The sequence below is a fragment of the Nomascus leucogenys genome, chromosome 3 (assembly GCF_006542625.1).
Source record: "Nomascus leucogenys isolate Asia chromosome 3, Asia_NLE_v1, whole genome shotgun sequence".
NCBI lineage: Eukaryota > Metazoa > Chordata > Mammalia > Primates > Hylobatidae > Nomascus > Nomascus leucogenys.
Window position 1 is genome coordinate 125,574,447 of NC_044383.1, and position 12,873 is coordinate 125,587,319.

Sequence of the window (12,873 nt, forward strand, 5' to 3'; positions counted from 1 at the left end):
AAGTCCAGTTCATATTTCCTAGGGCCTATAGGACATCTCCTCTTATTTTCTCTGAACAGGCTGTATTATTATTATTATTACCATTATCATGATCATCATGATTAAATTCTCCACCAGTTTGCACATGCTGTTTTCTTTGCTTCCTACATCCTTCTTTCACCACACCAGCTTGGAGCACTCCTGCCAGTTATTCAAGACCAGCTCTCCTATCTGTTCTTTGTCACCCTTAGGAAGAGTTAGTTGTTATTTCCTTTCTTCTTTTTGAAGCATTTTGATAGAGATAATGACTTACATTAATGGAATTCTTAGGTGCCAATTGCTGATCTAAATTTTTCACACACATTATCTCATTCATTCTGCCTGGTAGCCTCTGATAAAGTTACTCTACCAATTTTGGATGAGGAACCTAAGACTCCATGTAGTAACTTGATCAGGGTTCCATAAAAAAGTTTCAATTCCAGGGAGTCTGAATAACCTCCCCAAATAATAGTAGCTAACTTTTACTGACTGCTTACTTTGTGCGTGGATTTTCTGTGTTACCTCATTTAGTCCCCAGAACAGTTAGGAAGGAGTATAATCATGATACCTATTTTATAAATGAGGAAATTGAGGTGTAACTTGCTCAAAACTGCATAGCCTATGAAGTAGTCAAGTCAGAATGTACTTTGTATTATTTATCTCTATGACAAAACTTCCCAAATTGTTCTATGAGTAACCACTTAGGTGCTTCCATCTTGCATGCTTCCTTCAGCTCCTTGAAGGCCCAGATGATGTCATTTTCAACTTTAAAACCTTTTATCTAGTCACAAAATGCAAGTTTGATCAATGTGGAGAGAAAGAGAGACCATTGGCTGTTGTTGTCTTTGGGTTGTTTTTCTAGGGCAACTGATATGCACCCACTTTATTATATGTTTTCCATTGCAAATCATTTGTTTTGTGTAGCATTATGGAGTCTAATGTGAAAATGCCGTCTCTGCAAACTTTCTTTTTGAGTAAAAATAGTTTCAGTTCCCAAAGGTAAAATAACTGCTGCCCTGACAATCTGTATCTGCTTCTCTCTCCCTTTAGCAGTTTTTTAGCTGTTGTGTCCAGATGGAAAGTTTACTTGAAAAGACCCTTATCTATTCAGAGATAAATACCACATTTCACAGAATATAAGCTGACAACAAATTCGAGTCATGTCATAGTTTGAAAGAGGACATTTTTTGTTGAGTGAGACTGTGCCCATCTCAGGTACTTGACAGCTCTATTAGTGTTTGTGAAATTACAAAAGTAATACATTATATTGTAGAAAATATCCAAAATACAAAATCGTATAAAGTAAAATTTTAAAATCCTCCTTTGCTATATATCCTCAATTATTTTCTTTCACTCATTTTGCTTACTATACTTTTTCTAGGCATTATAAACACAAATGTGCATATATACATACATGTTGTTTTTTAATTTCATAAATTGAGATCACAGTATACATACTTTCTTTAGCACATTTTTCTTATAACAACGTATCTTCACGTGTCTGTATTAATCAATGTACTTCAATCTTTCAATGGCTACACAGTGTTCTATGTTAAGGAATGCATACCCTGTAAACCAATTCCATTTAGAAGAATACATGGACTGGTTTCCACAATGCTAACTATGTACATATCTTTGTGCACACATGCAAGATTTCTGAGGCTGAGTTCCTCAAAGTAGAATTGCTGGGTCACTTGGATAGACTCTTCTTGTGGTAGCTGGCCTCCAATGGCTGCCCCCACCACACCACACCTTCCAGATTCCCATTCTAATGTGGAAGCTGCCCACATGAGTCTGGGCTACCCATCTTTACAATTTTAGCAAACATAGTAAAATCTATTTACCGTATTATAATCAACATCGAGAATGTATCTGAATCTATAACTTCCTCTTTCTCCTGAACATGACCAAACCGGTAGCATGCTTTTACTTTTCCCTCTCCTCCCCCATTTTCTGTATTTAATGAAATCATTTCGGATTTTCTAATTTTTAAACACTATGGTTCTGTTTCTTATAACTTATTTCTTAATAATTGTAATAAGCTTCATAGCTATGTTCTCATAAATAATTTAGGTTTAACTGTGTTAGGTTGTTTTTTTCTCCCTCCTCCTCTTGCACCATGTCATTTCTTTTTAAATTCCTCTTTTGTAGTTTTAATTTTTTCCACTGGAATAGACATCCTGGTGGTAAGGATTATAAATCATTGCATGTGTAACAATATCTTTATATTTTCTGCATTCTAGATTGATGTTTTCTCTGGTTATGGGATTCTGGGTTCAAGAGAGTTTTCTCTTCTCTTTTTAAAGCAATCTCTTTGTTATGTAGTACTTGTTGATATAAAATGTGATGACAAACTGATTTTTGTTCTTTTAGGTTACCCATGTTTTTTTCTCCTTGGAAAATTTTTAGATTTTTTTCTCTTTGTCCTTGTTACTCAATAATCTCACTAAGATTCCTTTCTGTTTTTGTTTGCTTTTTAACATTTTCTGACTCAGCAGTTTGTCAGCCATTATGAGGAAGGACATTCAGATTCTGGAATCCTAAAGCTCTCATAGCAAGGAGGCTGAATTTTCTTTCGTGATTATTTCCTGTGTGATACTCCCCCATACCTTTTTTAAATTATTTTTTATTTTAAAGAACTGCCAGGCTGTGAGAAAAACCAAAACAATATATAGAGAAGGAGAAATAAAAATCAGATGTGCATGATTTTTTAAAAATCTTCAACAGTTACATTATTTGTTAATAGCTTTTGATGACCAATCATTCTACTTCTTCCTACTGAATAGGCTTGAATATCTGGAAATAAGGTATGCTATCATTCTTTTTGGTCATGAAGGCTACATAGTTACAGCCAGGCACGAGAAATTTAAATTACAGAATTGATGTATTCCTGGGGGTGGGGGAAATCTGCTTTCTGTGTCCCAAAGCCTATATTCTCACTCATTTTCTTGATAAAATTGGAGATGGGCTTGTCTGGAATAGCAATTTGGCCCCATTCATTATAAAATCATTTTCAACAGTTTAACAAGTGCATTTAGATTGCATATTTAGATTGCATGAATTTCTAAAGAAATATTAATAATATATAAAACTAATGCAAGCTATCAAAATAAGTCCCTAGCCTAAATAAATAGCTTAAATGTATTAAAGGAAAAATGGTGGATCTAACTGAATATCCATGGGCTAATCTTCAATGAACGTCTCTCTGTGCCACGTACCTCTGCTATTTTGTATAAGCATTGCTTCTTTTAATCTTCTCAGCAGCCCAGTGAGGCAAGCAATGTTATTACTCTATTTTACACAGGAGGAAACGAAAGTTGAGAGAACTTGCCTAGGATCGTGCAGTTAACAAACAACTCGCTGCGATTGAATCCATGTTGTCTAATTCCTCAGGAGTATTCTCTTATGGTGCACTGTGATTTGAAAAGTGTTCAGGGGCCAAGTGTGGTGGCTCACGCCTGTAATCCCAGCACTTTGGGAGGCCGAGGTGGGAGGATCACTTGAGGTCAGGAATTTGAGACCAGCCTGGCCAACATAGTGAAATCCCATCTTAACCAAAACTACAAAAATTAGCCAGGTGTGGTGGCAGTGCCTGTAGTCCCAGCTACTTGGGAGGCTGAGGCAGGAGACTTGCTTGAACCCAGGAGGTGGAGTTTACAGTGAGCCGAGATCATGCCACTGCATTCCATCCTGGGTGACAGAGCGAGACTCTGTCTCAAAAAAAAAAAAAAAAAAGAAAGTGTTCAGGAGCTCAAGTCTCTGCATCTCATAATCAGAGAAGACCTCCTGGAGGTGGTGGCTCCTGAAGGGATCAGCAGGTGAAAAAGTGAAGGGCATTCTAGGAAAGGGCAATTTTTATAATGATACCCAAGAGTGAAAGGTGCGGCCCACTGGGGAGGATTGTAGGTTGTTGTATATGGTTTTAAGCATCCCCATATAAGCTGTCAACTTTTCTGAGTCATGTGTTTGGTACTTTGAATTTTATCAACATTTTGTCTTTTGTCTGCACAATTGTCTGTTCAGTGATACTCATCAATGAATAAGCGGTTGAAATAACGGAGTGAATGGAGATCTGGTTATTTCAATCACATGGACATAGCTGTAAGATTCAGTTTCCACTATTTAGAATTGGAACCTAAATTACCATAGAGTTGAGATAAAATTTATTATAAATGCATGATGAGATTCAATCATATTTATTTATCCAAACAACTGACAGTATGAGATCTTCATGATTCTGGCATAAGGATTCCAAATAGGCTGTTCACTTATGAGTAGGTCTGTAACAAGGACGTGTGAGAATAAATGCCAGAGAAAAATTTTTGGTAAGTAATGTACTTTCAATTTTAAACTTTCAGAGCGTTTCTATGCACATGAATGAATCAAGAGCCAGTGGATGGTTAAGAAAATGCTTTTCACAGAGCCCTTTAAAATTTAACAGGTGCCAAAGAAATTCTACCAAAGAAGCTGAAGTGCATTTTAAGTGTGTATTATCTTCAGTGTTATTGCCTGATACAAGGACAGAATATGAGACCAAGTATCTCTATCCAGGGAATGCATAAGTTCCAACTCTCGGTTATATTTCATTATGCTCCAGAAATATCCTGGATGATTAAAGTAATTCATTGTAAAAAAAAAAAAATGCACCAATTCTTACAGATTTTTGGTTTTCATATGACCTAACAAAAAACTTGAAGTAATGAGTTGTATTGTGATTTTATTACATCAACCTACTACTGGTTATTATATGTCATGTTTGTCTGTGGGATCCAATGTAATTGTGTGTGTTAGGCTAAATTCCTTCGTAATTTGAACTCCTCTCTATTGGAATGATCTCTGAGCACTTTAAGGCCTTGGTATCTTTTCAAAAACAAAGGCCTTATCTCTTTAGATCTCACCCTGAATTCCATTTGCCTCTGAATCTCAATCAAAGACAACAGAATAATCCAATTCTCTTTGAAATTTTTGATGCAATCTGATATTGACATGGATCTCAAGAGTAGTCTATGTGAAAAGCATGCTCTCATACTGGATCATTGCCCACATTGTTTTTCTGTATGTGATTCAAAGCTGTTTAGACCAAGGTTTCTCTCAAGTCCCTTATACTATCACAGCTTGGATAAATTCACTTTAGTGTAAAAACATCTTGGTATATCAGCTTCATGAATTTAGGAAATATAAGGGTGTTGTCAGGAAAAAGTGGTATGATTAATCCTTGATATAAGAAAAAGAAGAATGTAATTTGAGACCAAACTATTGTTCAATAGATGGGCTATTTCTAAGGGCTGACTTCTAGTTTGGAGCTGGGCTTGCCTGTGGGACTTGTGATTCTTGTGCAACATCAAAAAGGGAACGGAGGATGTAGGGCTGAACTTACAAGTCACAACATGTTTCCTGGGGCATGAACATTCCTCTTTCTACTCTGGCCCCTAAATTTTATCCTTCAATGGCCTTCTATTACACCAATTCTCTGAGCCTCTCATATGGGCACTTAATCTATTTATTCTTTTGTCTTGTTTTCAAATTGTTCATGTGTTAACTTGCCTTCACAACCAGATTGAAAGGTCCTGGAGAGCAAGGGCCATGTTTTTTTTGTGTGTTTTTTTTCTTGAGACAGAGTTTCACTCTGTCACCCAGGCTGGAGTGCAGTGTTGCGATCTCGGGTCACTGCAACCTCGGCCTCCCGGGTTCAAGAGAGTCTCCTGCCTCAGCCTCCCAAGTAGCTGGGACTACAGGCATGTGCCACCACACCCGGCTAATTTTTTATTTTTAGTAGAGATGGGGTTTCACCATGTTGGCCAGGCTGGTCTCGAACTCCTGGCCTTAGGTGATCTGCCCGCCTCAGCCTCCCAAAGTGCTGGGATTATAGGCGTGAGCAACTGCACCTGCCCAAGGGCCCTGTTTTACATTGCTTTTGTGGCCATTACAGCATCTGATAGTGTGCTGAGGTCACAGGAGACTTCTCTCAATCCTTGTGAAATGGATTCAAATTGAGTAAGGAACCTTGAGAATATTGACCCAGGGCCAGCACAGATTCCGCAAAATCTATTCTTTCTCATTGGCAGCCACCTCACATCTCATTGTCTGCCCAAGTGCTCTCCTGTGCCTCAACTACCCACATGCATTCTTCTCCTCAAAAGGCATCTTCATTTTTAGCACACCTCAATGGTTTTCCTATTTCTAGTAATTTTCTTCTTCTTGAATGCCAAATTCAGTTAGAGGGCATTATATGTTTTTTTTTTAATAAATAATTAACAGGCTAATAGTTAACAAAAACAGATTAACAAGTTAATAATTAACAAGTTTAATAGATTATACCTGTGTGATTGCCTCGTCTCAACACGGGATTTAATAATGATATGCTTAAAGGCCTCATAAGTGGATTTTCAGTGTATGAATACAGTTTTTACTGATCATGGCAAAATTCTCATCTTTGCTTGCAAAGCCCAAGCTATTCCTTTATTTATTTCATTTCCTCTTTTCTCTTAAAAATGTATATTATCTCTAATTCTAAAATTGATAAGTAGGCCAGGCGTGGTGGCTCACGCCTGTAATCCCAGCACTTTGGGAGGCCGAGGTGGGTGGATCACCTGAGGTCAGTAGTTTCAAGACCATCCTGGTTAACACAGGGAAACCCCGTCTCTACTAAAAATACAAAAATTAGCTGAGCGTGGTGGCGGGTGCCTGTAATCCCAGCTACTTGGGAGACTGAGGCAGGAGAATCACTTGAACCCAAGAAGCAGAGGTTGCAGTGAGCTGAGAACGCACCACTGCACTCCAGCCTGGGTGACGAGAGTGAAACTCTGTCTCAAAAAAAAAAAAAATTGATAAGTAGTTACTGAAAGATTTTGTCAAATGCAGGACAACAACAGCAAAAATCTACCCATAATCCCATCATCTGGAGATAAACATGCCTAAAATAATTTTCTTCCAGGCTTTCTTATGCATATGCATGTGCATGACCCTTGCTTCATAAGCTTCGATATATAAGACATGTTTTCTAACTCCCTTAAATCCAAATGAAATCTGGCATTATCCTTCCAGAGGATACTACAATCACCTTGCCAACTTTGAGAAAACTTCACTGATGTTTTTATTATCATTGACTGGAAATGATAAATTAATGCATGGAAAATAGGTATTTTGATAATATTTAGTCTCTCATCTAAGAATCTGGTATATGAACTTTATTGAAGTTTTCTTTTGTCTCTTAGTAAGTTGTTGTAGGTGTTTTGTGTGTGTGTGAGGTGGGGAAATACAGAAGTCTTAAGTTATTTCTAGGCATTCAACATTTTTTTAAAACTGCAATTGTGAAAAGAATCTGTTTATCCTTACATTTACTGCTATTGCTGGCATGATTTAAGAAGGTACTGATTTTGGGGGTATGTACTTTGTTTTCGATCATATTAGGTGAACATTCTTATTAGTTCTATTATAATAGTTTTTCAATGTATTCCTTGAAAGTTCTAAGTAGACCATAGCATCATTTATGAATAATAATAGTTATAATTCTTATTCCCATTTCATGTCTTATTGTATTGACTAGAATGCGTAGAACAAGATTGACAATGCTGCCTCCCTGTTTTAAAAGGAATGTATTGAGTGTTTTATGAACACATTTTAGCTGCTTTTTGAGATAAATGTTCTTTTTCATGCTAAGTAATCAATAGTGGCTTTTAAAATATGTTGTTTGGATTCAGAGTTTCTTAGAATTTTGCAGTCACCTGTTTTAAAAAAAATCCATTGTCTTGACAGTAAAAGTGTGAACTTAAGCACAGTTTACTAAATATTGATCACTAATGGATAGTAGTAGGGTAATTATAATAATTATTAACACTTGTAACATTTGTTTACATTATTCCACTTAACTTAGACGTTATTGTACTATTTACATTTTTGTTTTTATCAGTTATATTTGCATTTTTCTTTCTTGTTCCACTGCATTATAATCTTCTTGGTAAGTCATATTTTTCCTTTGGAAAATCCACAGTGTCTTCTAAAGTGTTCACAATCCATGAATATGTGTTATTGATGACCTACTTACTTAGCACTAATAAAAACAATAATAGCGGCCGGGCGCCGTGGCTCAAGCCTGTAATCCTAGCACTTTGGGAGGCCAAGGTGGGCGGATCACGAGGTCAGGAGTTCAAGACCATCCTGGCCAACATAGTGAAACCCTGTCTCTACTAAAAATACAAAAAAAAATTAGCAGGGCGTGGTGGCAGGCACCTGAAGTCTCAGCTGCTTGGGAGGCTGAGACAGGAGAATGGCGTGAACCCGAGAGGCGGAGCTTGCAGTGAGCCGAGATGGTGCCACTGCACTCCAGCCTGGGGGACAGAGCCAGACTCTGTCTCAAAAAAAAAAAAAAAAAAAAGCAACTTAATATTTATTGAGCACTTAGTATGTACCAGACAGTTCTAAACACTTTATACACTACCTTTTTTTGTTTTGAGACAGAATCTCACTCTGTTGCCCAGGCTGGAGTACAGTGGCACGATCTCGGCTCACTGCAAGCTCTGCCTTCCGGGTTCACGCCATTCTCCTGCCTCAGCCTCCTGAGTAGCTGGGACTACAGGCGCCCACCAACACGCCTGGCTAATTTTCTGTATTTTTAGTAGAGACGGGGTTTTGCCGTGTTAGCCAAGATGGTCTCGATCTCCTGACCTCGTGACCCGCCCACCTTGGCCTCCCAAAGTGCTGGGATTACAGACGTGAGCCACCGTGCCCAGCCTACACTAGCTTTTTAACCCACACAGTGATCCTTAGAAGTAGATATTATTGTACACTTTTTCCATATGAGGGAACTGGGAGAGATTAAGCAGGTTGCTTGAGGTGGGCACCTAGGTGATTATAGAGCCTGAATTTGAATCCAGGCAACCTAACCCCGGAGCGATGCTCCTTTCATAGATGGCCATGTTACTGTATAAATCATGCTAGTAAAACTTCTTTAAATAAAATTTTAATCCTGCTTTATACCTATGCAACACTCAGCAACCAATATGGTAGGGTAAGACTTGAAAGATTCTTCTCTGGAATAGCATTTAATTTTTGCTTTTGTTTGTATTTCTCAAGATTGAATTTTTGATTCATCTATGTGAAATGACCCTAAGAATGTCTTATTCTGTAATCTTCATAGTTTAAGATAAATTAATCCATGAAACTAAAGCCATAAAGTTATCTCTTTACTGAAGAATTATCTCTTGAATCTTTGTTTGGCAAAATTAATTAATTAATTAATTATTTACATTTTCTTTGAGATGGAATCTCACTCTGTCACCCAGGCTGGAGTGCAGTGGTGCGATCTCAGCTCACTGCAAGCTCCGCCTCCCGGGTTCATGCCATTCTCCTGCCTCAGCCTCCCGAGTAGCTGGGACTACAGGCTCCCGCCACCACACCTGGCTACTTTTTTGTATTTTTAGTAGAGACGGGGTTTCACCGTGTTAGCCAGGATGGTCTCGATCTCCTGACCTCATGATCCACTTGCCTTGGCTTCCCAAAGTGCTGGGATTACAGGCGTGAGCCACTGCGCCCGGCTAATTCTTTATTTTTATTGAAAGCAAAGATTATTTTATCTTTGTGGCAGAATCAATATTCACTGTTAGTAAATTACAATGATGCATACTAGCTTTGAATAGTCTACACTGAGATAGATTTCCCAGGATTTTCTGGCTAACTAGTTAAACTGTCTGTACTCTGTTGAGTACAGGGTGGACTCACAGGGGTCTGGAGGAAGTGTGGAGCCATGGGGCTGTGGTCCAACTATCATCAGTCACTTGTGTGATCACTGGAAAACCAGCAAAGTGTTCTTGTGTATGAAAGAGTATGTCCAACTAAGTAAAATAGGATTAAATTTTCTTCTAGGGGTAGATGTTTATTGTTTATATGACTGAGAAATTCAGAAGTTTCAAAAATATATTTTGATATACATAAAGACAATTACACTTTTTGGCCATTTGAAATCTCTCAATATCTTGTTTAATCAATATACACACTATCTGAAAATCCTAAACATTACCAATTTACAATATACATTAAACATCTTCAATTCTGAGTGACAGAATCATCATTCTTATGCTCCTTTAGAACATAAATTTAATTGACTCTTCTAGATATACTGTAGCTGCAATCACATTTATGTTCCTTTTCTTCATCCCTTATGTTCACGAACAATTAAAATAATAAAAAAAAATAGCTACCCCTGGTTCCACTATAAAAATAGTGCTTTAGAAAGAGTTTACTTCAGGTTATCAAACACTCTACTTATTTTCACAGTTTCAAGTTTATCGGCAAAATTCTATTTTCCCATAATTTTAATTTCTACCAGCTTAGATTATAGTCCTTGGAGTTGATATTTCTCAAAATAATCATGCTTCTTTATTGAAAAAGAACTTTTTCCCACATTCATTTTGTATCTCCCAGTTGTGATTACTTTCAGTGTTTTAATTGCAGGTTAGTTTGGGCTATCTGAATAAAGATGAATTAGTTTGGAAGCCAAATTTCATTACTCCTACTACAAAGATAGGCTCAATAACAGATGCAACAAATTTTAGCTATCATTTCCGTCGGGATCACAGATGGTATTGACATGGAAGGCATCTGTGGCACAGGCCAGCGAAGAGATGGTTGGCTTCCTCTTAGAGTCAGAGCAAAAGGATGTGGCCAAAAAGATCTAAGGATGCCATGAGGAATTCCATGTGTGCACGCAGGTCGTGGTAAGTCAATTATAACAGATTCAGAGCTCATCTGTGGGGAACCTGGGGAAAGACTGGGTCCTGGGTGAGCCACAGTTTTTCTACTCTGTTTCTGGCAGAATCTAGAATGAAGCATACATGTGATAAAGTGTTTATACTTAAAGAATAGATAGAAAAGACTTCTAAGTGGGACAAGTGTGTTACCAAGCAGGAATATGGTCACAGTAAGTTTGAATCCCCTTGCACTATTGTCAAGGAGAGTTATGCATCAAGAGATAAATGAAGTGGCAAGGTAAATAGATAAAACCTATATGTGAAAGATAAAAAGTAAAAATAAATGTGAGGCAGGATTGTACTATTGAGTATATAATTGAGTATATTGACAAGGATATACAAGAGGGCTTAGATTAGCCAGTTGTTAATTTAACAAATACTACTGGGCCTCTACTATGTGCTAGAAACTGTGACAGTTCCCAAGAGACAACAACGTGCAAACTAAACATGGTCCTGAATTTTCCAGAGTTTATAGTCTTGTTGGGGAGCCTTTATGCATGGTAAAACACTAGCACCAATGTAAAGGATAAATATATCATGGAAAAAATCTTTTTCTTTTTCTTTTTTGAGAACGGAGTCTTGCTCTGCCGCCAGGCTGGAGTGCAGTGGCGAGATCTCGGCTCACTGCAACCTCCGACTCCCGGGTTCAAGCGATTCTCCTGTCTCAGCCTCCCCAGTAGCTGGGATTACAGGCACGCGCCACCACACCCAGCTAATTGTATTTTTTTATTTTTCAGTAAAGATGGGGTTTCACCACGTTGGCCAGGATGGTCTCGATCTCCTGACCTCATGATCCGCCTGCCTCAGCCTCCCAAACTGCTGGGATTACAGGCATGAGCCACTGCGCCTGGCCCAATCTTTTTCTTTTCATCATTCACAATATTTGTACTTGTAGATTGCATCCTTTTCACCATCATAAGCTATTAGTGCAACAATAAGCATTTTACATATATTAACTCAATTATTGCAATACTTTCTGCAGCAGAACTATTAATATTCTCAATTTTACAAATGAAAATGCTGAAGTGTAGAAAGATTGGAGTTATCTGCTCAAAATTAAACAGCTTTTAGCTGGGGGGCCGGGAACCAAACCCTGGCAGTCTAGAGGTCCAGAGTGTGTGCTCCTAATCATGACTGTATTGCAGTGATGCAATTCTTCATGTTAAACTTCCTGTAAAACTTTATCCAGAGTGCTACTATTTATTAATTTCCCTTTCATGGGATCATAATGTTCCTGTGCCATTTTTTCTGGAATGCTATGCATACAATGAGCCTTTGGAATATGTTATTGATAAGTGGCCTCATCAGCCAGACTAAGAGGGTAATTTTGTTGCATAAATGATGATGGTAAACTTCATTAAATGTAGTTTTAATCCTGCTTTGTAACTGTCAGGTAACCTCAGTTAACAGGCTTTTAAGTAAGAATAAACCCTGGGGAAGTAAGAGGAATTATCTCAGGCAAGTTTCTGGCATGTGCCCTACAGTGATGCTTCAAGGAGGCTGGGAGGACAGCTGGTGACCAACAGCATCTCTCTGAGGAGGCTATTCTTGGGACAACACTCCTCTACCTCCTTTTTTTTTTTCTTTTGAGACAGGGTCTCACTCTGTCGCCCAGGCTGGAGTGCAGTGGCATGATCCTGCCTCATTGCAACCTCTGCTTCTCAGATTCAAGAGATTCTCATGCCTCAGCCTCCCGAGTAGCTGGGACTACAGGCGCACACCACCACACTGGGCTAATTTTTGTTTTTTTTGGTAGAGACGGGTTTCACTGTGTTGTCCAGGCTGGTCTCGAACTCCTGGCCTCAAGTGATCCACCCTCCCGGCCTCCAAAAGTGTTAGAATTACAGGTGTGTGTCACCGTGCCCATCTACCTGCTTTTTCTCCATAGTGCAATTCTCTCTTCACTTTCATTCTCCATAGAACGTGCCTTGTTATTACACTCTGCTTCTATTGCTTCATGGCATTGACTGCACACTTATTTCCACAGTGCTTTGTATTTGCTGACATACTTCCGAGCCTCAGTTTTAAATTTCCCATGAGATAGCATCCCATGAGACCTGGTTTAAGGCACCTGGTTTAGGGCAGAGGTTTGGTGCTGGTGTTCCCATGA